This window comes from Phoca vitulina, unplaced genomic scaffold (genome assembly GCF_004348235.1).
Source record: "Phoca vitulina isolate PV1807 unplaced genomic scaffold, GSC_HSeal_1.0 scaffold31, whole genome shotgun sequence".
Lineage (NCBI taxonomy): Eukaryota > Metazoa > Chordata > Mammalia > Carnivora > Phocidae > Phoca > Phoca vitulina.
Window position 1 is genome coordinate 16493245 of NW_022589734.1, and position 21677 is coordinate 16514921.

The window sequence follows — 21677 nt, forward strand, 5'->3', positions numbered from 1 at the left end:
CAGCATTGGTCTCCAACCTTCTACCACTCCTCTCTCCCTCAGAAGCAAGCACCTCAGTAGCAACAGCCAAAAAGCCTGCACCGTCACCTTGTTCCCCAGACTGTTTACTAATGTCCTCAGAAGTTCAGACTGAGCTTATGTCTACTGGAAACATGTTTTCCAGGGTGCAGGAGACAGAACCACGAGGGCAGGAGGCCTGGAGGCAACCGAGTTCACTTTGAGGGGGAAGTGAGAACGTCCGTCTGAGGCGCCTCCCAGGTAGCCCGGCTTCCTCCTGCACCTCGCTGGTAGGGACGAGGCTGAGCTCGCACCCCATCCTTCTCTTCCCCAAGCTGGTCTCGGCACAGACTCTCAGGTCTGGTCACCGGGCCAGGCGCCCTGAGGCAGCCAGGTGTTAGCTCACAGCAGAACACATGAGGAGGGCCGCCCTCCCCTCGGCCTCATGGCTGCGGCGGGGATGCCATTCCCCCCAAAGCCAGCTTCTCAGAAGTTCTGCCGCCACGCCTCACACAAAAGGCTTTGCCACAGAGTTTTCATACACGCTTCTCCTTCCTCAGAAAGCACCATTTGTTTGCGAATCCATAAATAGCTCCTGCAGAAGACACAATTGGCTCAAATGTTTGGGAGCTACGGAATGTAGTATGCTCACAGAACCAGGAAATAGCTGAATGTGAAAACAGGAACATCTCGAGTCACCTCTCAACTCTACGGAAAGTAGCACATTTTAGAGGAAAAACAAAGTAAGCGCTTTGTTTACTGTTCTCTCTCAGTGAGGAAGCCGGACTCCATACTCCAAGGATGACGTCAGCAGCCCCATTTGTCACATACTATAAAAAAAAACAAAAAACAAAAAAACAGCACTTCCAAGTTGTAAGCATTGGAAAGGCACTCCCTTTTAAGATAGAAACAAGTTTAGAATGCAAGCCTTTTTTTTTTTTCCTCCCAATATGTCAAAAAGCCAAGTGGGCTTGAGGAACGCGTGCAGCTGGCCCGGAGATCTGCTTTCTCAGAGTTCTGTCCACAGGTTTTCAGACACCGCTAGCCACAGCCATGTCCTCCCTCCTGCAAGTCAGGGGGAGAAGGGGTGCAGAGCCAGAAGCATCCACGAAACGTACAGCAGGGACAGGGAGAGTGGCTTGGACCCTCTGCCCACCACCGACAGCATCACACTAGAAACAAACAACGCGCATCACTTTCTAGGAATTTGTTAGTGGCTGGGATCACGTGTTCTTCTCTCACTCTGGCTTCTTTTTTTTTTTTTAAGATTTTATTTATTTGAGAGAGAGAGCATGAGCCGGGGGAGGGGCAGAGGGAGAGGGAGAAGCAGACTCCCCACTGGGCAGGGAGCCCGAGGTGGGGCTCGATCGCAGGACCCCAAGATCGTGACCTGAGCTGAAGGCAGATGCTTAACCGACTGAGCTGCCCAGGCGTCCTTGCACTCAGGTTTCTTTCGACCAAATTTATGTAGCAAAGATGTGGCTGAGGGGCCCACTGGACTCAAGTGAATCATCTTTTCCATATCTGTTCTTTTAGTGCAAGCACACTTCAAAAGTTCAGCCAATGGCCATGGAAATGTTTGGGGCATTCAGAATCCCCTCTGTGCCAACATGTATGAATTTTTCAGTTCCTGACTTGAGGAGACATATTAAATACCCAGCAACATGTTTATCTTCATTAAACAATGAATGGCCTTTCAAACAAAATCCGACAGGACACAGATTACTGTTCGTGCTAATGGAAAGTGATCAAAAGCCCCAAGATGCTTTGGTTAGCTTACTCTGAAGCCAGTTCCTGCTCCGGTTTCTATGTAGAGTACATCAAAAGAATATAGATATCACTGGAGACTGGGAATGTTTAAAGTCTCTAGTACTAGTGAGAAAGTACCTTGAAACTATAGGAGATGCGGAACAAAACTTAAAGCCGGCTTCTCCCTTCTCCTGCAACACAACACAGAATGGTCTATTAATAGGGGAGCCTTTCTGTCTAAATATATACCTCCCCCCGAGATGACAGAGGCTCCCGATCGTCTTGCTACTCCAAAGTAACCTGACTTACGAATCAATCTAATGAATCGTGGCGAATTGATGGGTATACACGAGGCGCTTAAAGGATCGCCAAGGCCACGCATCTTCCACGCCCGGCAGGCCCTATGTCTTGCCCGGCCGCAGGAAGGCGGAGAGCCTCTGTAGAGGGCAGCAGCAGGGTAAACAGGAGGGTCTGACCAACAAGGGCAGCGTTAGCATGGCCAAGGGCATCTTCGGGAGAGGCCCTCCTACTCTATTACACGTTCTGCATCTCTGGCCACAGATGCCTACTCCACAGCGCCACGCGGAGAGCAGGGGAAAAGGCACAGTGTTAGGAGTTCTGTTCTCTCCTGACAGCATCTGTCTAGTTCCAGTCGACTTTCAGGGGAAAGAGATGTGGGGCTGATGGAGTCCCGGAGCCCTGGGAGCCCAGGTACTCTCTCCGGCTCCTTGGGGGTAACAGGTGCTGCACATGGGCTGCACACAGCCTCAGCCTGTCGACTGGACTATCCTCTACCACGAGAGACCTGCACCTAAGCAAGGTGATGCAGACTACCCTCGGCAGGAAAATGGGGTGCAGCTCCTTCCTCCTCTCTGCCATCAGACAGCATTCTTTCTCCTTTCCCGCAAATCAAAACTGGCTCTCTCTCATCAGACCGGAACGACTGAGAAAGCGGTGCACGGCAGCCTTGCGAGGCTCAGAAGAACTGTCAGCTTGCAAAAATTTGACTAACCAGCAGAACACTACCACTCTTTTCCCAGAGCCGTGGGGAGGTTGTGTCTGAAAGCAAGGCAAGCCTGCAGGACAGGGACAGGTCTCACGGCGTGGACGGGGAGCCCTCTCTCATCAGGGGCAGGAGGCAGAATCACACATTTAATTTTACCTTTCTGGCCCACATTTAAACCATTTTATCTCCACTAGAGGGCTCGGGTGGAGATGAAATTTCAGCCTGACAATTGGTTTTTGCTGCTGATTGAAGATAATCCTAAACCTCGGGGAGGGAGGGGCAGGGGAAGGAAGAGATCGTGGAAGGGCGGGGGTTAAGACCATACCTGATTACACAAAGGGGCTTGTGTTGGTCCAAGGCTATGCCCCGGGTCCACCCGGGAAGCCCCAACTCACTGAATGACACGGTTACTTAAATAAGCCCAAAAACTAAAGAAGAGAGGGCACCTTCCACAACCAGTCAGACTAAAAAATCCAGTTACTACCAACTCCTTCCCTTCTTATGTTTCTCATGTCCAAAGATTGCACCGTGTTGGTCAGCTTTTCTTTGTAGGCAATCCCACATCTGCCCCTTCATAATGCTCCTGCATGAGTTTTTAAAAATCTCATTTCCTTATGCCTGTAATACCCCCGTGTCTGGTTTTCTCCCCACCCTCTCATGGGCCATGAACACAGCGGTAAAGCTAACCTCACCGAAACATGGTTGGTCACATCACCGGCTTGCTAAAACATCTCCAGTGACCACCAACCCCTGGTTCAGGATCCTCTCCACAGCACTCCCCTGTTCATGTTTAAACAGTAACAGGCAGAGGGCTCAGCCCCCTCCCTCTCCACCACCCCCACCCCAAACCAGGAACAAAGAAGCACCATTTTCTAAAATTTTTTAGTGGCCGTGATCATGGATCCCTCCTTGTACTCTGGTTTCTCTTGACCAATGATTATGTAGCAAGATATGGCTGAAAGACCCATTCTTTGGTCTGACACGTGTTATGACCCCAACCTATCTTTCCAATGCAATTTTCCACTTCCTTTCTGTAAACTCTCCACTCTGTATTGAATCACACATACAGTTTCCAATTTATTTTTCACATTCAGCGGCTATGCTTTGCTCAGCACATGTTTTGCTCCTGTCTGAATCACTCCCCCCCCGCCCCCCCGTTGATCTGAAGGTAAATGCTGCCCATCCTCCAGGACCCCAGGATGTGAGGCAGCAGGTGAAGGAGTGAGCCTAAACCGGGAGAGAGATGGTGCGGTGCAGTCAAAGACACTTGGGTGGGAATCATGGAAGCATTCTGGACTGATTAACCTCTCCTTAATTAACTTTCTTAATTTTTAAATAAGGATAGTGATCTCCATCTCATTCAAGAAGAAGAAGGCTAGGAAAGGCAGGCTGACACCAGACAACAATGTGGACTGTGAAATCATGCCGTGGACCATTAGACAGTGATGTGGCCAAGAGACAGGGCTGAAGTGTGAGTTCAACCACCAATGGATTTGGATGTCGCCCGCCCATGTCTTTATGATGTTCCATTCACCATGCCTAATTAATGCTAGCTACATGGTTACTTTTATTCATGCTCTTTTAATTTTAGTAAATATCTTTGACCAAGTCTGGGCTTATGGGGCTGCCATGTGCATTACTGCCGTAAATACCATCAGACAGTATGGTAGCTCACTCATTCTTTCACCTTACCAATATTCACTGAACACCTACTGTGTGCTGGGAGGGACCAATATTCACTGAACACCTACTGTGTGCTGGGAGGGAGAAAAAAACAAAAATGAATGAGAGGGCTAGAATGATACGAGTTGTATAAAAGGCTGGATGCTATGTCTAGGACAGAGTAGGTGGCACGTATCCCTTCTGGGGCGAAGCTTTGAAGCATTTCATTGCTGGTGCAATTCTTCAGTTTTTCCCTTGCCCTGTGATCATGAAGGAGACCTCCAGACGAGAGGATACAAAGATCACAGCAGCCTGCCTCACAGAGCTGTGCATGGGGGACAGCTGTCCTGGAGACCCACCAGATCCGCAGCAGACACCGTATGAGTGAGAACTAAACTTTCATTTTGTTCAGTCACTCACGAGAGTGGCGGGCTGACTCTTCACGCGGCAGAGCCCCATCCTACCCTGACTGATACAACAGCTTTCATTTTCTCTAATGTTAACCATTTGGCAAATAATCACATGTACTAATGCTTTGTGATAGTTCCATTTACTGCCATTTCTTTACATTTCCTTAACTTGGCTTGTAATCATGCCTTGTCCTCGCAACTAGGCTGGAGTCTTTCATATACAGTGACCTTGGTTTATACTTTTGGGGATCTCCTCTTCACCCTCCAACTCACATCCTCCCCTCCCACCATTTCCCCCCAAATGTAGTTGTGAGCCTTACACACAGCAACGGTTTAACTCATAACTGATGACTTCATATTCTCCCTCATATTAGGAAATAATTCCCCAAATATAACGATAATTGTTGATTTTCATTAACCAATAGCACTATGCTGGCATGGGTAATTAGGAATTAAACTCAATAGCTACAGTAAGACTTTAGGGATTCACGTGTGGATTTACTTGAACCATGGCCTCAATATTCTAGGTCAACCATGGCCCATCACCAGGTTGCTTGCTGATCATTTCTTACTTATTTTGTTGATCCCAGTGTCTGTGGCCCTATTAATAATGAGATAGGTCTGGGCTTCTGGGATTCTCAGTCATTCATTCGTCCATTGATACAATCATTCTCTGAGAGTAAGTCGAGAATAACACCTATGGAATCAGACCAGCTATGAGAGCATCTCTTTATGCCCTTGGTTTGCTTCCCTGTAAAGCAGGAGTTAAAAATGTATCTTGTAAGGGCGCCTGGGTGGCTCAGTCATTGGGTGTCTGCCTTCAGCTCAGGTCATGATCCCAGGGTCCTGGGACCAAGCCCTGCATTGGGCTCCCTGCTCCGCGGAAAGCCTGCTTCTCCCTCTCCCACTCCCCCTGCTTGTGTTCCCTCTCTCGCTGTGTCTCTCTCTGTCAAATAAATAAATAAAATCTTAAAAAAAAATGTATCTTGTGAAGTGATTGTGAGAATCAGACAAATGAATATATGTAAAGTACTCAGAAAGTGGTTTTAAGTACTAAGATACAGCAGTTCCTGGCATGCTGTCCATACTCTGAATGCTAATATTATCATTTACTGAGCACCTACTACGTGGCAGAGATCAGAGAAACAAGAATGAATAAGAATAAGAGGTTGTCCAGGTCCCCAGGAGTTTACAACGTAGTAAGGGGGATGAATATACAGCAAGTAAGTGAACTGAAGTGTGCCCGAGCCAGACAGAGAGAGAGAAAGAACACACAAATGCACATACACAGCAGATGCAGACATACACAGACACATGGACACACGCTCACACACACGTGTGTGTGCAACTACTCACAACTGGTGAGTACAAACAAGAAGGTGCTCCTCGGAAGAAGGGAAGCCAGGAAAGGCTCTGCAGGGAGCATGATAGCTCAGTCAAGTCTTATGTTACGAGTAGGTATTTGCCAGGCAAGAGAGGGCACGAGGACGTCCAGGCACTTAAGGCATGTGAGAAGGGGCATAAAACACGTAATCAGTTAACAAATATGTATCAAATGCTTCCTATGTACCGGGCACAGCGTTAAGTGCTGGGATACAACAGTCAACGATACTGATGAGGTTTTTGCTTTCACTGAGCTAACATTCTAATAGAAGAGACGAACAATAAACCCAATAAACAAATATATGGGGATCGTTTGCCCGAGTACCGAGTCGAGCGAGGAGAGGTGTGAGCAGAGCCAGAGGGAACACCATCCCCCCACCTCTGTTTTCCATGCTGAGGACTTTCCCTGAACCTCCTCCCACTGAGTAGACTTAGAATTTTGAGTGTGTTTTCCTTCCTTCTTCACATAGACAGTGGCCCACAGACTCCAAATGTCCCTGCAGGTGGACTGTTCCAGACCCAGACTGGAGACGAGGGAGTGAGATGCCCATTTTGGGCTCTCAACCTAAGATACACCTTCTAACTCAGCTCACTGTTAGCAGTCACATACATGCATTTTGGCTTCCATCTGCCTTATTACGCTTGTCTTAGTTCTCAGCTGTCTCAGAACTTGGGAAGGGAAGAGAACTCTTATTATTAAGATAAAAGTTTTTATACGATAAAAACTTTCCCTCCCTCAACAGACCTCAAAACTAAATTAGGAACCACTATCCTAATCTATCAAGCCTGTTGCCTTAATGAAAAAATCTTTCAAATCTTTTACTTAACAGCTCCAAAGACATTGCTAGGGAGGTACCTGAGAAGTCTGGCCCGAATGGTATAATAAGGCAAATTCAACAGAAGCAACAAATATGGGGGATGGGACAAGGAACGGGATGTTTCTGCACCGGCGTCAAACCCTAGAGTCCACAGGTCACCGTCGGTAGGAATGAAGATGAAGAAATGTGAAGTCTTCAGACATTCCTAGCTTTTGATTTCATATCTACAGGTTTTTTGTTTTTTTTTTTAACCATGCTAGAAAAAGAATCGCTTGAATTTATCTTTGAAGAATTTAAAAGCATTCTCAATATATAAACACATTTGCTTCACAATTTCCTTATGAGACAGGATGGGACTCTAACGTTATTGGGGAGAAATACAGGTATTTGGTTACTGGTTACTATCTACAGGGCTCAGTTCTGAGCATCAGGGAAATTTAAAAAAAAGACCAAGAATAAGATAAATGGTCCCTGACCTTGAATGCCTTACCCTCTATCTAGAAAGACTGCTCAGACCCCCCAAAGCCTTATATAGCAAAAGAGGAAACACCAGACGCATGTCAGATAGATGGTAGAGACTTTTAAAAATGCTCCCAGAGTTCAGGGGGAGAGGAGCATCTGTTGAAATCAAGAGTGATTACAATGGTTTCATGGAGGAGCGTAGAGATAGGACAACATCAGGGGCACGTTACAACCCCACCTACACACGCTGGAGAAACTGGAATCAGAGCCTGCACCTCTGGTAGAAGCTTCTAGAAAACAAGCCCTGCGTACTGCATGTCTTTGTGCAGTCCTACTGTACCTGGCATCCGGGCATCGCGTTCCACCCCAGGAAGTGTCTCCTAAACCCGAGTAGCACACGGAATGGGTACCCTGTTTGCCAAGATCTCCCACGGCTCCGTGTGGCTGGCTGCCCACTTTCCAGCCAGAAGCTGTCGGCAACTGCAAAGCACAGGACACGCTCCACCCACGGTGCGATCCTGTCGGTGCTGCTTTGCCACAGGGCTGACGAGAGGCCCAGACTACCGACTTTGCTTGACGAAGCTCTGGTGGCACGATGGGGCCTGCAGAATTCTACTACACACGTTGTCTTCTCCCCGGTCAAGTCCCGAGCTGGATGGGGGGGCAGGGGGCAAGCATTCACGACGTCCTCTCTCTCTCTGAAGGAGGGCTAAGGCCGGCCAGGGTCAAGGGGGAAATGCAAAGGGGCATGTGGGCTGGGCTCCTCCTGCCAGGGATATACCGGCTGCCACAGTCATTATATTTTTTCTGGCCGCACAGACATGTTGCTATGGAACCAGTACATGCCATGGCGACTTGGCCTCCAGCAAAGAAAATCACATCACTGGCAGGAGCGTTTCCCTAGATTTCCCTTAAAGGGATACCATCGAGCGGGAGCGCAGCTCCAGCTCAGAAACAACAGCGGGATTGTTCCAGGGTCCAGCCCCCCCGCAGACCATGAAATGGAGCCCAGCCACTCATGTTCCACAAGGCGTACCTATGCGGGGCACGTGGGGCACGTGGGCCTCCGTGGTATGAACCCAGAGCGTGGGGACCAGCCTCCGAGCGGCTTTTTAAGTAAGAAAAATGTGGCTTCCCTTTGTGTTTCGTTTCCCCGGTAAAAGCGAACGGCCTGGGATATTTTGGGGTAATGATTTGGCGCCTCCTGTCAACTTCACACTACCCATCACCCCAGCAGGAACCAAAGTGGCCCCCAAGCGCTGGGAATGCATTCAGGTGGCCCCGACTTTACCGCTCTTGCTTCAGTCCTCTCCGGCAGTTTCTTCTTTACTAAGTGAATAGTACAAAGCAGGCATGGGATCTGGCCCTCCCCCAACTTCGCAGAGGCCCTAAATTGTCCTTTATTTTAGACTTAATCCATCTCTTGATTCCACGGAGACCCTGAGGTTCCCAGAGAGCAGGAGATCTCATGTCCCACTTCATACCGTGTGGTGTGCTCTGGGGATAAACCTGCCGGGTTTTTCTTGGGTAAGATGATAAAACGGAAACCCTAGAGTTGAGACCGCTAGTGAATGCACCTTCACACACATCACGCATTTGGGGACAGGAGCATCAGTATTAGAGTAGGAAGCAGTCGATCGCCAGTGAATTAGCAATCCATGTTCCAAATTCCGTTCCGGACACTGGTGGAAAGCAGACTATCTCTGTCCCCCGATAAGAAGCCATCAGGCTCCTTAACAATGATTCCAGTTAGGGCAGAAAAGAAGCCCCCGTTCATTAAGTGACAGTGATTAAGTTGACAAGTGGGATAAAATAGTAGACACCGGCTCTGAAGACTATACTTAGACGGTCCCCAGGTGAGATGAAATGTTTTGGACATGAGTGCACCTAGCTCACCAAACTACATGAACGCGATCCAGAGCCTGCTCTAGCATAGGCATCCTTGAAAAAGCCGCAGATAAGCTGGCCTTCTAGGATTCCAGGGGACGATCAGAGTCTCACATCTCCCGCCGTCTTACTCCACAACTGCACTCTCATGTAAAAAACAGTACTTTTTTTTTTTTTTAATCAAGAAATGTTTCTCCGTGAGCCTCTGTGACTGCGAGTCAAATCTGCCCTGCCCGATATGGAAGCCGGTAGGCGCTACTCTGCAGGTGCACGCGGTCCAGGGTGGGGGCGTGCGGGTCCGCAGCTGGTCAGACCCTGCAGGTGCGCCGCCCTTTCTAGCTGCAAAACAGATGCACCACCCCCGTCCGGGCACGTGACATGGCCCTTTGCAAATGCAGCGCTTTGGGAAGCACCAAGGAAAATACGCCCTCTCAGATGAGGTCTGTAGCAGAAGTGTTCTGGGTCCGTCCACTCCACCCGCCCGTCTTGGCAGGAGCCAAGTACGATTACTGGAAAGTTAACTAGTTAAACGGCATCCCTCCTGATGCATGCCTCGGAGGGATGTTATCAGGTCCAACCTCCTACGGCTCTGCATCCTCAGAAAGAAAAGGGACTCGAAAGACAGCTCTGTGCAGGGTGGGTCGGGGTGGGGGGAAGCAGGGGAGACCACCACACGTCTGGGAGTCAAAGTGCCTCTCAACAGCCCCGCTCTGCTGCTATCCGAGAAGCCCCTAGATGGGGGACGGGAGGCCCTCTGGGGCCTGTGCAGAGGGCTTTGCCAGATGGGCTCTAAAGTCCCACCTCGTGTTCACATCCTATTACTCTCTGTCATGATATTCACGAGACAGTGTGTCATATGAACAAAACGGATGGTTTCTCCTTGCCCACGGCCGTATTTCTGTGCATCAGTCATTGAGAAAAAGAGAAACTTCCTCCCTCTTCCCCTCTGCAAGCTGGACAAGGTAAAAGCAACAATGGTAATAATTCATAAGGGGCAAAACATGTGTACAGCAAAAAGAAACGGCAGAAAAATACAAGAGTGAAACCTTCCCTTCTGAAGGGAAGAGATGTGATGAGTAGAAAGAACACTTTGGTGCCAAGCAGGAGAAAGCTTCTAGAGAATGCACGCTATCAAGCACTTTTCTTGGAGCATCATGAGAACTGGATAAAATTTTGATGTGAAAAAATATAAAATATATTTTCTATAAAATAAAATATATATAAAAAGATAAAGTGATATATAAAATATATAAAAGGGTCAAAGGATCACTCACCCTATGAAAACAGCAGACTGGTTTCGTTTCACCCAGAAAAAGGACTAATTTCTTTGGAAAACTGGAAGAGAAAGAGATTTTAAATAAACAACATGAAATCCCGGCGCTTTGACACTTAATAGGTGCATAGTCGATGCCTGATGGATGCTGGAGATATATATTGCTTGGCCGACTACGTGAATTTTGAAAACAGAGCTTTGAACATTTAATATGTAGAAAGTAATCCTGTGCATGATTCCTTCATCACAAAATGAGAACCTCATGACAAAGGAGGGCCTAGGGTAGTGCCTGGGAAATCATTTATCAGATGGATCTTTTCATCTATGTCTGCAGTCCCACTGTGGGGCTAACTGAGGATGTCTTAAGTAACCAGCATTTCCTGTGACGGCCCTGGGCCCTTGCCCTGCACACCTTCCCCACCCCAAAATGGTGCACACACAGCCCCACGCACCCCCCGCTGAAGCCTGTGACCCCACAGGGATCTGTAGTGGGCTCGGTGCGGGGGTAATGTGGACTTGGCAGGGAGGCGCCGACTGAGTAATCCCGTGAGGAAGCCACGGTGTTTGGGATCAAGTGTGGGAAAGAACCGAGCTGATGTGAATGTTGGGAGCGGAAGCCTGAAAGACAAAGAGAGATAAGGGGGTGACAGCAACAGATTGTGTAATCTACATCACATAAGGAACTCAGCTCAAGATCCAAGTTTTTAAAAATTTCTAGAGACTGTTTTAAAGACGCCTTTGCAGGTTTAGGAGGGGATGTGAGGCGGAGCTGGTGCAGCTCCTGAGACTGGCAAATCGCGCATGATCCCAGAGCATTCGGGATGAAGTCTGCGGGCTCTAAGAAGACCACTGCTTGTTCTTCCCCTGCTTGCCCTACGAGGAAGAGAGTGCTGTGGCCCCCGGGCAGCCAGGGACGGTCTCCTCCTCGGGACGTCCACGGGCTGCAACTTCCCAGACCCCATGTCTCAGAATCTGCAAGGTCCCCCTCCCAGCCCCAGAGAGCAGCCTGCCTACTAGACTGTCAGGCCGGGCTAGGGGACGGCAGGGCGACTCAGACCCTGTGGTTCTGCCTCCTGAGAAGTTCAGAGCCTCACTGCAAACCCTTACAGGGGCACAACGCAGGAGCAAAAGATGGTACACGCTGGTACAAGCTCTGAGCACCTCCTTTTTAAAGCAACACTTTAGAATCCGCTCACATACATTAACCTTTTCATCCTCACGGCACCAAGATGTCTACGGTAAGAACCAGCAAGATCAGAAGAGCTAATTTCAGAGTCAGTCCCGAGTCTGCATCTCAGCTCAGGTGCACATCAGCTGTGGGACGCAAGTTGTATAAACTCTCAAGACGCTTTCCCCCATGGGATACGAATACCCACTTCCTAGCACGTTTCATGCTCTCGGTGCAGTGCCTGGCCTGTAGGAGAGACTCGGACAAAGAAACCGTGGCACAACACGTTTCTAGGTCTGCATCACTCCAGAAGACACAGGCGAGATTTTTATAATTCCATAACTTGTCAAAATGTGAGTACCTGTATTATCTTCTCTTTTGCCCAAACCCTCAAAATTAGATGAGTCGAATGAGAGCAAAGCAAAACATTTACTGTGAGTAATTAGATAATATACATGAGGACAGGGGCGCCTGGGTGGCTCAGTTGTTAAGCATCTGCCTTCGGCTCAGGTCATGATCCCAGGGTCCTGGGATCAAGCCCCGCATCAGGCTCCTTGCTCTGCAGGAAGCCTGCTTCTCCCTCTCCCACTCCCCCTGCTTGTGTTCCCTCTCTCGCTGTGTCTCTCACTGTCAAATAAATAAATAAAATCTTCAAAAAAAAAAAAAAACTGCTCAAAAAAAAAATATATATATACATGAGGACAAAACCCAAAGAAAACAAATCAGCAGGCCCCACTAATAATCACTATGGACATTTTGGCTGATTTGGCTTTATGCTCTCTCCTACAGTCAGGTACACAGAGTTTATTATACAAATACTTAAATAAATAAAATTATATACATACCTATAATTTATTCATAACATACTATGATAGTACTCATACTGTTTTGCAGTCCGATCATATTTTACTTGTTATACTACAAACCTCTTTCAATAGCAATAAATCCATCTCCATCATCATTCTTTTTTTTAAAAGATTTTACTTTTTAAGTAATCTCTACACCCAACATGGTGTTTGAACTCACAACCCCAAGATCAAGAGCCGCCTGCTCTACCGACTGAACCAGCCAGGTGCTCCTCCATCCTAATTCTTGACTCTTTCATTGAAAGAATGAACCACTAAATAAACAGTTGTTGAATTTATAGAGTCTACTGACATGCCCCCACATTTACGAGAAATGACTACACGTGGTAGCACACGGTTCTTTTTCTTTTACATTTTTGTCAAGATCGAGAAAGGCAAACTGTAATAAATATCAGAAATCTTAGCAACAAAAAACTGTTTTGGTTTGTGTGGGTGTCCCTTAGAATACAAACCGGCACTAGACACCACAGGGACTATCAAAAAAGGACAATATTCGGTGAGTTTCCAACATATCGGAAGAGGACCAAATTTTAAAGCCTCGGGCTAAGGGTGGATAGAGATGCCGACGCTCCAGCTATGAAATCGTAAGTGTGACATGATGGGAGTGTCCTATTTTCAGCGTGATCACGGTGAAGTGACTTCACGATAGAAAGGTAAACTGAAAACCGCAGAGTCTTGAGTAACCTTCAAAATTATAATCGCATTACATAAATGTTAAAAAACCTAAAAAAAAATCAGGATCGACCATATTTAGGAAACATCAAGAGGTGGAATGTTTGTGCAGCCTCAGTATTTCTCATCTACTTGCCTCCTCAAAGGGAATGGTTGATTTGGTAAAACATATGTGATACAGTTTTGCTTCAGCTGCACGACACATCCTCGTCCTCGATTGAGAAAATCGTGCCATACCTCGAAATGCGACTGACTAGCAACATTTCAGGAAAATACCACTTTTGTGGGGGGAGGCTGAGGGAGTGAATGTATCCCCACAATCTGCAAAGAGTGTGGGGCTAATGCCTCATCCAGTTAGGAGGAACCCTTTCTAAGTATCGCCAACACCGCTTGGACCAGCGGGCAGCAGGTGGGGGACGGGCAGGGAGCAGCAGAGAAAGGCAGGACAGGACTGTGGCATCAGAAAAATGCCAAATCCACTCCCAGCTGGAAAATCCTGGAGGCACCCAAAGTGGAGAAACAAAGGAGAGAAACGTTAACAGTTTGATCTGCGAAACCACGAATGGACAGGTGATGATCCCTTTGCATGCTACCCTCCAACAAAAGTTCTCTAAAACTTTATCCCTCGTCCAGTTGATGCAATTTTGGGGGGAAGTGACAGTCTGTGAAGGAGTCATGCTCTTGGAAGAGACTTCTACTGTTCTATTTTGACCACGTGGAAGAGTTGACATTAGGAGGTAAGAACACAGCTGTTAAATTTTAGCACTGGATAGAATCAGAGAAACATCTCAGCAACTCACACCAGTGACTTTCTATCACAGAATATGGACCGAGCTACTCTTCCCAGATCTCCTTTGTTGGTTACAAGTCAGAAGCCAGTAAGTTGTCCCTAGATCTGACAGTGACCTTCTTATAGGAAGGGAGCTTTTGCTTTGCTGAACTCTCTTGCTGTCAATGCTTTCTCCATGAGAAAGAACCAGATGGTCGGGCCATGTTGTGTGCTATGCAATGTCTCTTCTATGCAGTCAAAGCTAGGGGATGCACCTCATTAAATTTGCTTTCGAAGGGTCCTTCCTATCTTCTGATGGTGTACATGGGATGGCCCAGTACATATTCTGTATAGCAGACCTGTAGAACCATGGAAAATTGTGGTTCAAATTCTAACATCTCTGTCCACTGGTGTGCCTATGGCAAATATGACCTAGCCAGGAAAACTGGGCTGACACCATATATTCCACACTTACAATATATTTTCGGACTACTGACTTTGGAAATTTTTGTCTTCTCATTTTTTTTTAATAAAGATTTTATTTATTTATTTGACAGAGAGACACAGTGAGAGCAGGAACACAAGCAGGGGGAGTGGGAGAGGGAGAAGCAGGCTTCCCGCGGAGCAGGGAGCCCGATGCGGGGCTCGATCCCAGGACCCTGGGATCATGACCTGAGCCGAAGGCAGACGCCTAAGGAGAGAGCCACCCAGGCGCCCCTTGTCTTCTCATTGTATAAACATGGAGTATCATCCTGGGTAACCACATTGGATGCCTTAACATTAGCTACTAGCACGTACTGAGTGGCTCTTTTGTGCCCACAAGATTTCTTCTGTCATTTCTAATCCTCGCAAACGCCCTGTAAAATAAGTTCTATTAGCCCCATTGTTCAGATGAAGAAAACAAGGTTCAAGACAAGCAACCCACCTGAGGTCGCATAACCAGTCACTGACGAAGCAAGAATGCAAAGCGGGCACCACGCATGTGGGTTTTTACAAGAAACTGCAATATGTAGCACTCTGTCAACCACACAAAAAAGAGCCCTTGCTTTCAGCAAACAAGCAGATACTCCTTTCCCAGGGTGTTGTATGGGGGTAGGAAGCAAGGACGCCAGAAGAAAAGTTATCCAGGCCATTGAGTGGCGAGCACGGCGTCAGTCGTCCAACAGGTGCCAGGCAAGCATTCTCCAGGCAGAACAGCAGGACCAAAGTGCTGACAGTTGCAACGACACAAAATGTAGCCTTGGCAAGTTGGTCTAACAATTACTTTGCATCATTCTGATTATGAGCCACAAGCATGCAATCAACAGCATAGAGACGATCTTAAATGATCTCCATCAGCATTTTACTTTACTTATCAAAGCGTGGCAGACAGAACACACTCTCATCTGACCTCAACGCAATGTTAATGACCCAAACACCAAGAATGTGCTGGAACAATAATGATGCAAGAGCGCCAGCCTCATTGGGGGCCATTGGTTACGATACGTGCGTTTTATTTCATTCAGTGTTTTCCATCTATTACCTCAGAGTAAAAAAATAATAATAATATTTATGTGTTTCTCATCTGATCCATTTATCCACCGTCTAACTCAATTTAAAGATTCAAGTAAGTTTACAAATTCCCCAGACTTAATATCGCATGTCGTACGTACCTCTACAAAGAGCACTTCCCATTTTCCGTTACACATTTCTGTGGGTACACATTCCCCAATTACGGCCCAGCTCTGAAGGCTTGGAATTTACATCATTTATTTCTGTCTTCCCAACCCCTAGCCCAGTGCCCGGCCTCTATGGCAAACATTCAAAATATGCAGAAATGAATGAATTCTCCTTGGACCGTAAATAAGAGGGCTGCTTGCTGAAAGCATGAAGGACACCAAGTTGTTCTGAGAAGTTACCTGGACTTCAAAGGGCAGGGGCTGAATTCTAAAACTTGTCCTCAAGTTGGAAAGATAATGGCAAATACATACCAAACATGTAGTGGAAAACGGCTCTTAGGGAGTAAAAATACACAAATATAAAAATGAAAAAGAAATACAGCCCTCGTACCGACTGAAGAAAATCATGTACAGAAAGACCATCCCAAGAGATCTAACCCCAACAGCAAAGCCTCTAACTGAAGAGGGAGATAGTATCTGGTGAATGGTTTCCAAGGAGAGTAATTAAAATCACTGGAGGTTAGAGTACCAGATCTGGAAGAGAAATACTGATGATTAGATTATGGGGGTGTGGGGGAAGAGGTCAACTTTCCTTCTTAAGAAGTAAAGGGAAAGGACCACAAAGTTTTCAATGTAGCAGCACTATTATGACCGATGCCTATCACTTCACTGACACATCTCAGTTGGGGCAGAAAGATTCTGGGATATGGGACAAGGATTCTATTTTGCCTTTAGATAAATGTGTTAGCTGCAGCAAAATGTGAGCAGGCCCATCCATTACCGGGATCCTATTTGGGTTACACAAAATGACTATCTTCAGGTACTTGCTTGATGATTTCCTGGGTATCTGAGTTTGTGGGTGGGCATGAGTGTGTATGTGTGTGCATATGTGTGTGTGCGTGTAGGATTTCCAATGGACTCAAAGAGTATTATATATAATGTAATAAGGTAATATATATAATACAGTCAATTGCCAAAACACGGCATGTAGACTTTTTAAAGGCAGTGTCCGTACACCTCAACAGTTCTTCAAGCAGTCAGCGCACGTTTATTGTATGAACAGCCAAAGCGCGAAACAGAAGACGAAACAAAATCAGCAAAACCAACAGTGTCTCAGAATTCCAAACCTGGCAATCACTGCATTGGCAAAGCTGTACCTCTGACTTGGAGGGAGGAGTGGGAGAAGCAGGATGCTACTTTTAGGGTGAAAGGCAGCAAGATTTTCAGGCTGTACACTGTCGGGCCATGCCCCTGCCATACAACTCCTCTCACTGCCGTTCAAGTTCACAGCTACTTTACCCAAGTTCAGTAGCAACAGGGAAGAGCACAGGGGAAAGGCCAGAGTTAGGGACCATGACTTTAAAAGGGCCGCCAGCCACGTCTCAGCCACGTCTGGGAGCAGCTCAGGGGACTGCTGCATGCAAAGTTACTGCCCCTGTCCAATAACAAAGGCCGAAAGGACACAATTTTGGACGCAAATTTGGGAGTTCGGTAAGTGCTTAAAAGCTCTCATGCTCATATCTATGTGAGCTTTATAGTTTTCAGAGTGCTCACCATAGAGTGCCGGTTAACATTGTTATATATAAGATTTTTTAAAAAGGGTGTCTTTTAAATGTCTACAACAAGCCAAGGGCCGGCAAACTTTCTCAGGAAAGGGTTAGATAGCGAATGTTTTAGGCTCTGTGGGCCTGATGATCTCCATCACCACCACTCAGCTCTTGCCACTGACAATCCTAGCCCAAGGGGCATGGTGGTGTTCCAATAAAACTTTATTTACAAAAACAGGTGGGGGTGGGATTTGGCCCACAGGCCAGAGTCTGTCAAGCCCTGGCCCAGAATATCATTATGCAGGGAAATGAGAAGACATAATCTCTGCTTCCTCCTTTTTCCCCAAAGAGATTATATCTTTGTTTATGTGAAAATTAATAAAGGAAACCTCATTAGAGTGGACTTGGGAGACTAGAAGGGGAGGCTGGTGAAGAGGAGCTGTACCACTCAACATCAATCATAGGAAAATTGTCCATGACAGACCCCAAGACAAGAATCATCAGAAGGAAAGAATCCTCAATTACAGGTCCCAACAGGGAAAGACGCACATCACATCTCCTATAGTTCGACCACCCCCTCAACTCAGCCAGTGAGAAATGGTCAGCACCCTGAACCCTTGCTCTTCTTCTCCAACAGGTTTTCATTCCACACAACCCCTTCCAACTTCCTCTTTCTCCATAAAATAACGTTCCTCTTCTTTGTTTGTTGGACTTGCCTACGGTTTTGCTGTAGCTTTCATGTCCCAAATAGCTATTCTTTGCTATTCCCAAATAAACCCATTTTGCTGACAAGTAACTGAAAGTTTTATTTTTAAGGTTAATACTTAGGACAAAGTTAGATGGTCATAACATGCAGTGTCCAAGAACAGCGAGTGACTTAGCAGCAAGGGCAGATCTTTCAATACGAGATGGAGCTTTACAGACGGGCAAGTCTCGGTGTGCTCATCTCTGCATTACCTAGGTGCCAACAGAATGGGCTGCCCCACAGAACACCAGATAAATGTTCCATAGCTTCTCAAAGTCATGCACTACCCAGGTAATCAAGAGGACACCTGCACAACCACAAAAAACAAACAACCTGATTAAAAAATGGGCAAAGGACTTGAACTGACATTCTTTCGAAGAAGATATATGAATGGCCAACAAGCCCTTGGAAAGCAGCTCAACATCCCCAATCATTAGGGGAATGCACATCAAAGCCACAATGAGATCGTTCATACCCACGAGGATGGCTATTTACAAACAACAACGAACACAAAGCAATGAAAACAGGAAATGACACACGTTCACCAGCAAATTGCCTCCCTCGTGCCCTGCTGGTGGGGATGCACAATGGCGCGGCTGCTGTGGAAAAACAGGGTGGTGATCCTTTGAAAAATTAAACATAGAATCACCATATGGTCCAGCAATTCCACTTCTGGGCATATACCCAAAAGAAGTCAAAGCAGGGAGTTCAACATATATTTTTGTTCACCCAGGTTCACAGCAGCACCATGCACAAAACCCCAAAGGTAGAAGAAGCAGCTCGAGTGTGAGTAAACAAAATGTGGTAGATACCTACGACAGACTATTGTTCAGCCTTAAATAGGGCTGACATTCTGATACAGGCTACAATATGCACAAGCCTTGAGGACATTTGCTAAGTGAAGTGAGCCAGTCATTAAAAGACAAATACTGCGTGATTCCACCTACCTGAGGGGCTCAGAGAGTAAAATCCACAGAGGTAGAAAGTACAACAGTGCCGCCAGGGGCTGGAGGGGAAGGGTGTATGGGGAGTTCCTGCCTAATGAGTATAGAGTTTCAGTTTGGGAAGATGGAAAGCATTCTGGAGATGGATGGTGGTGATGGTTGCACAACCATGTGAATGTACTTAATGTCAGTGAACTGTATACTTAAAAACAATAAATCCTAGGGGCGCCTGGGTGGCTCAGTCAGTGGAGCATCTGTCTTCGGCTCAGGTCATGATCCTGGGGTCCTGGGATTGAGTCCAGCATCAGGCTCGAGTCTGCTTCTCCCTCGGCCCCTCCCCCCCACCCCTACCTATGCTCTCTCTCGAGCACGCTCTCTCTCTCAAAATAAATAAAATCTTTAAAAATAACAGTAAATTCTATGTTACATATATTTTCCCACAATAAAAAAAAAAAAAAAAAAGAAAAGAAAAGAAAAAAACCAGCTTTGCGAACACTTGGCCCTCCGTGGGAGCTTTTCAAGTGATCTATTTGGACCAGGATATCCCAAAGACATCCAAGTCACTCTTGCTTGAGATGGCTGATTTATGGGAGGCAGCTAAGGAAATTGAGGGTTCTAGGAAATCAGTGAAAATCTGAGAGCCTTCCCATCTAGGAATCATTTGGATTAAAAGAGAATATGACTCAGAGTGAACTCTGCACAGATTCGCGATATGGCCAGGATGCCTGCCATATTCTCGCTGAATGCTCTGTCCCCAGAGATTCCATCTGACAGTGCATTGGGAGGAAAGTCAACTATAGGCAGGAATAAAAGTTAGGGAAGTTTACCTACCTAACGGAAGGCGCAAAGCAAGGTAAAAGAAATCCCTGTAAATTAAGGCACAGCAACTCTATCTTCTTTTAGGATCACAGTGAAAAACTCACCATCTCCAGGTAAGAGTAAGTCTCTCTCTCCCCTAACCTTGCTCTCCTTGGTCACACACATGTGACCACTGTTACCTGACCAGCGTGAAATGTAAGAGCCTCTGAATCTAATTCTGCATAACACTTAATACCATATAGCACGCGTAAGAGGTGACTTCACGAAAACTGTCTTTATTTAGCATTATTCCATGGATTACTCGAATATCATCCTTGCAAAAGTCACTCTAATAGAGGGCTGCATTACCTACTACAAGCAGAATGATGCGGAGTCATGGTTTCTCAGCTGAAGGGAAATGATACCACTTCTTCCCATATTTTTGATAAGAAATAGGAAGGTACCTCCAAGCCAGCCCAACCCTAAGAGAGGAGAAAAGTCCTATGGCCATGCTGCTGATATATGGCATTGGTGATTACCCTTAGGTGATGACAGATCTTCCCACATGGTACAGATAAGACAGAAGGCTGTGTGCCGTTTCCAATTCAGTTATACAGAATGGTCATCACAGTGTCCATATATCCCAGTTAACCGCAACGTTTTCTGGTTCTCAGAGTTTTAACCAATATATAGGAAAATGTAGTTTTCCTTGGAGTGCACACATATCTCTTCTAACCATTTTTGACAGTTTTTGTCAGAGAATTCAAAGTATTGAACAAAAACGTGTATATGAAAAAAAAAAAAACTACTAGAGGAAAAAAAAAAGAAATTCAGGGTCAGGATTTATACCAGATTTTGAGACAGCTAAAGCCAGCAGCGTGCAGGAAAATGTTCAAGAACTAGCTGGAGGGAAGAGGGGAGCCCTGATTTGTAGTGTTTGCAGATGTCCATAGTCTAAACATTCCCACCACGGCCGATTTCAAGCTAGCAACACGATGCCAACCTGCGCTCGAAATTCCTCACGATTGAACAGTTGGCTTGCGAGAGCCGGTGAAGCTGCCTCAACATACCATTGGCTGAAACCCATCTCCCTCATCATCCCACCGAGATCAATAAACCCCATTTCATATCTAAAATAAGCCCCCAAGGCCAAAGGTGGTCAGGAATCAGGCCTCTTCCTATCCACCAGAAGATACCTGCTCCCCACATCCCTTTTTTTTTTTTTCAGTCTCCTCATCTGGAATAAACCACACTCAAGTCCAATGTCATGTAAGAAGCCTTCTCCAACTGTTCTGACATAGTACTAGCTCTTCTCCAGTGTGAACTTCTCCAGCACTTCGAGTCGACTGTCCTCCCATGGGATTCTAGAAGGCTAGGTTCCGTGAGGGCAGGGGAAGTTCTCACAGTGCTAGCTAAGCACAGGGCAGAGCGTGACCCCGCCTGAACTGAAGGAAACCCTCTGGCTTGACCGGTGGGGCTGACTTGTCTGCAGGCAGCTCCAGTGGGTTAGCTCACCATCTGTGCACGCCCAGCTCCCACGAAAGGGGGGAGGGAAGTAATAATTTGTTGAGCATCAAATTCCTGCGAGCCCCTGTGTCCGGAAGTTGGTCCCTAACACCATTCCTCGAGGAAAGGAGTCAGGACTCACTAGAGAAATGGCTGACTCCAAGACTGGGGCAGGGAAGAGTGAAGACGAGCATGAAGGAAATGCTCTGAGACAATACCACCATGATGGGAGTAGATCAGAGGGAAACAGGAGATAGTATCCCTAATATTCTTGAAAAAGCTGCCAATGGCCCAAATTGGAACGACTTGCACAACAAAGTAAATAGCAATGTACTAGCTTATAACCTAAAGTATACA

General features: G+C 46.6%; 1 protein-coding gene across 13 annotated transcripts in view; it reads right to left on the reverse strand.

Moving 5' to 3' along the window:
- ATXN1 (ataxin 1) overlaps window positions 1–21677 on the reverse strand; it is a 391544-nt gene that overhangs the window by 175967 nt on the left and 193900 nt on the right. For 12 of the 13 annotated variants that reach the window (XM_032425008.1, XM_032425004.1, XM_032425012.1 and 9 more), the window contains one exon: window positions 10649–10709. The exons of the other annotated variant lie outside the window; for it this stretch is intronic. The gene's annotated coding sequence lies outside the window, so the exon portion shown is untranslated. The remainder of the gene's footprint in view (window positions 1–10648; window positions 10710–21677) is intronic. 13 annotated transcript variants of the gene reach the window in all.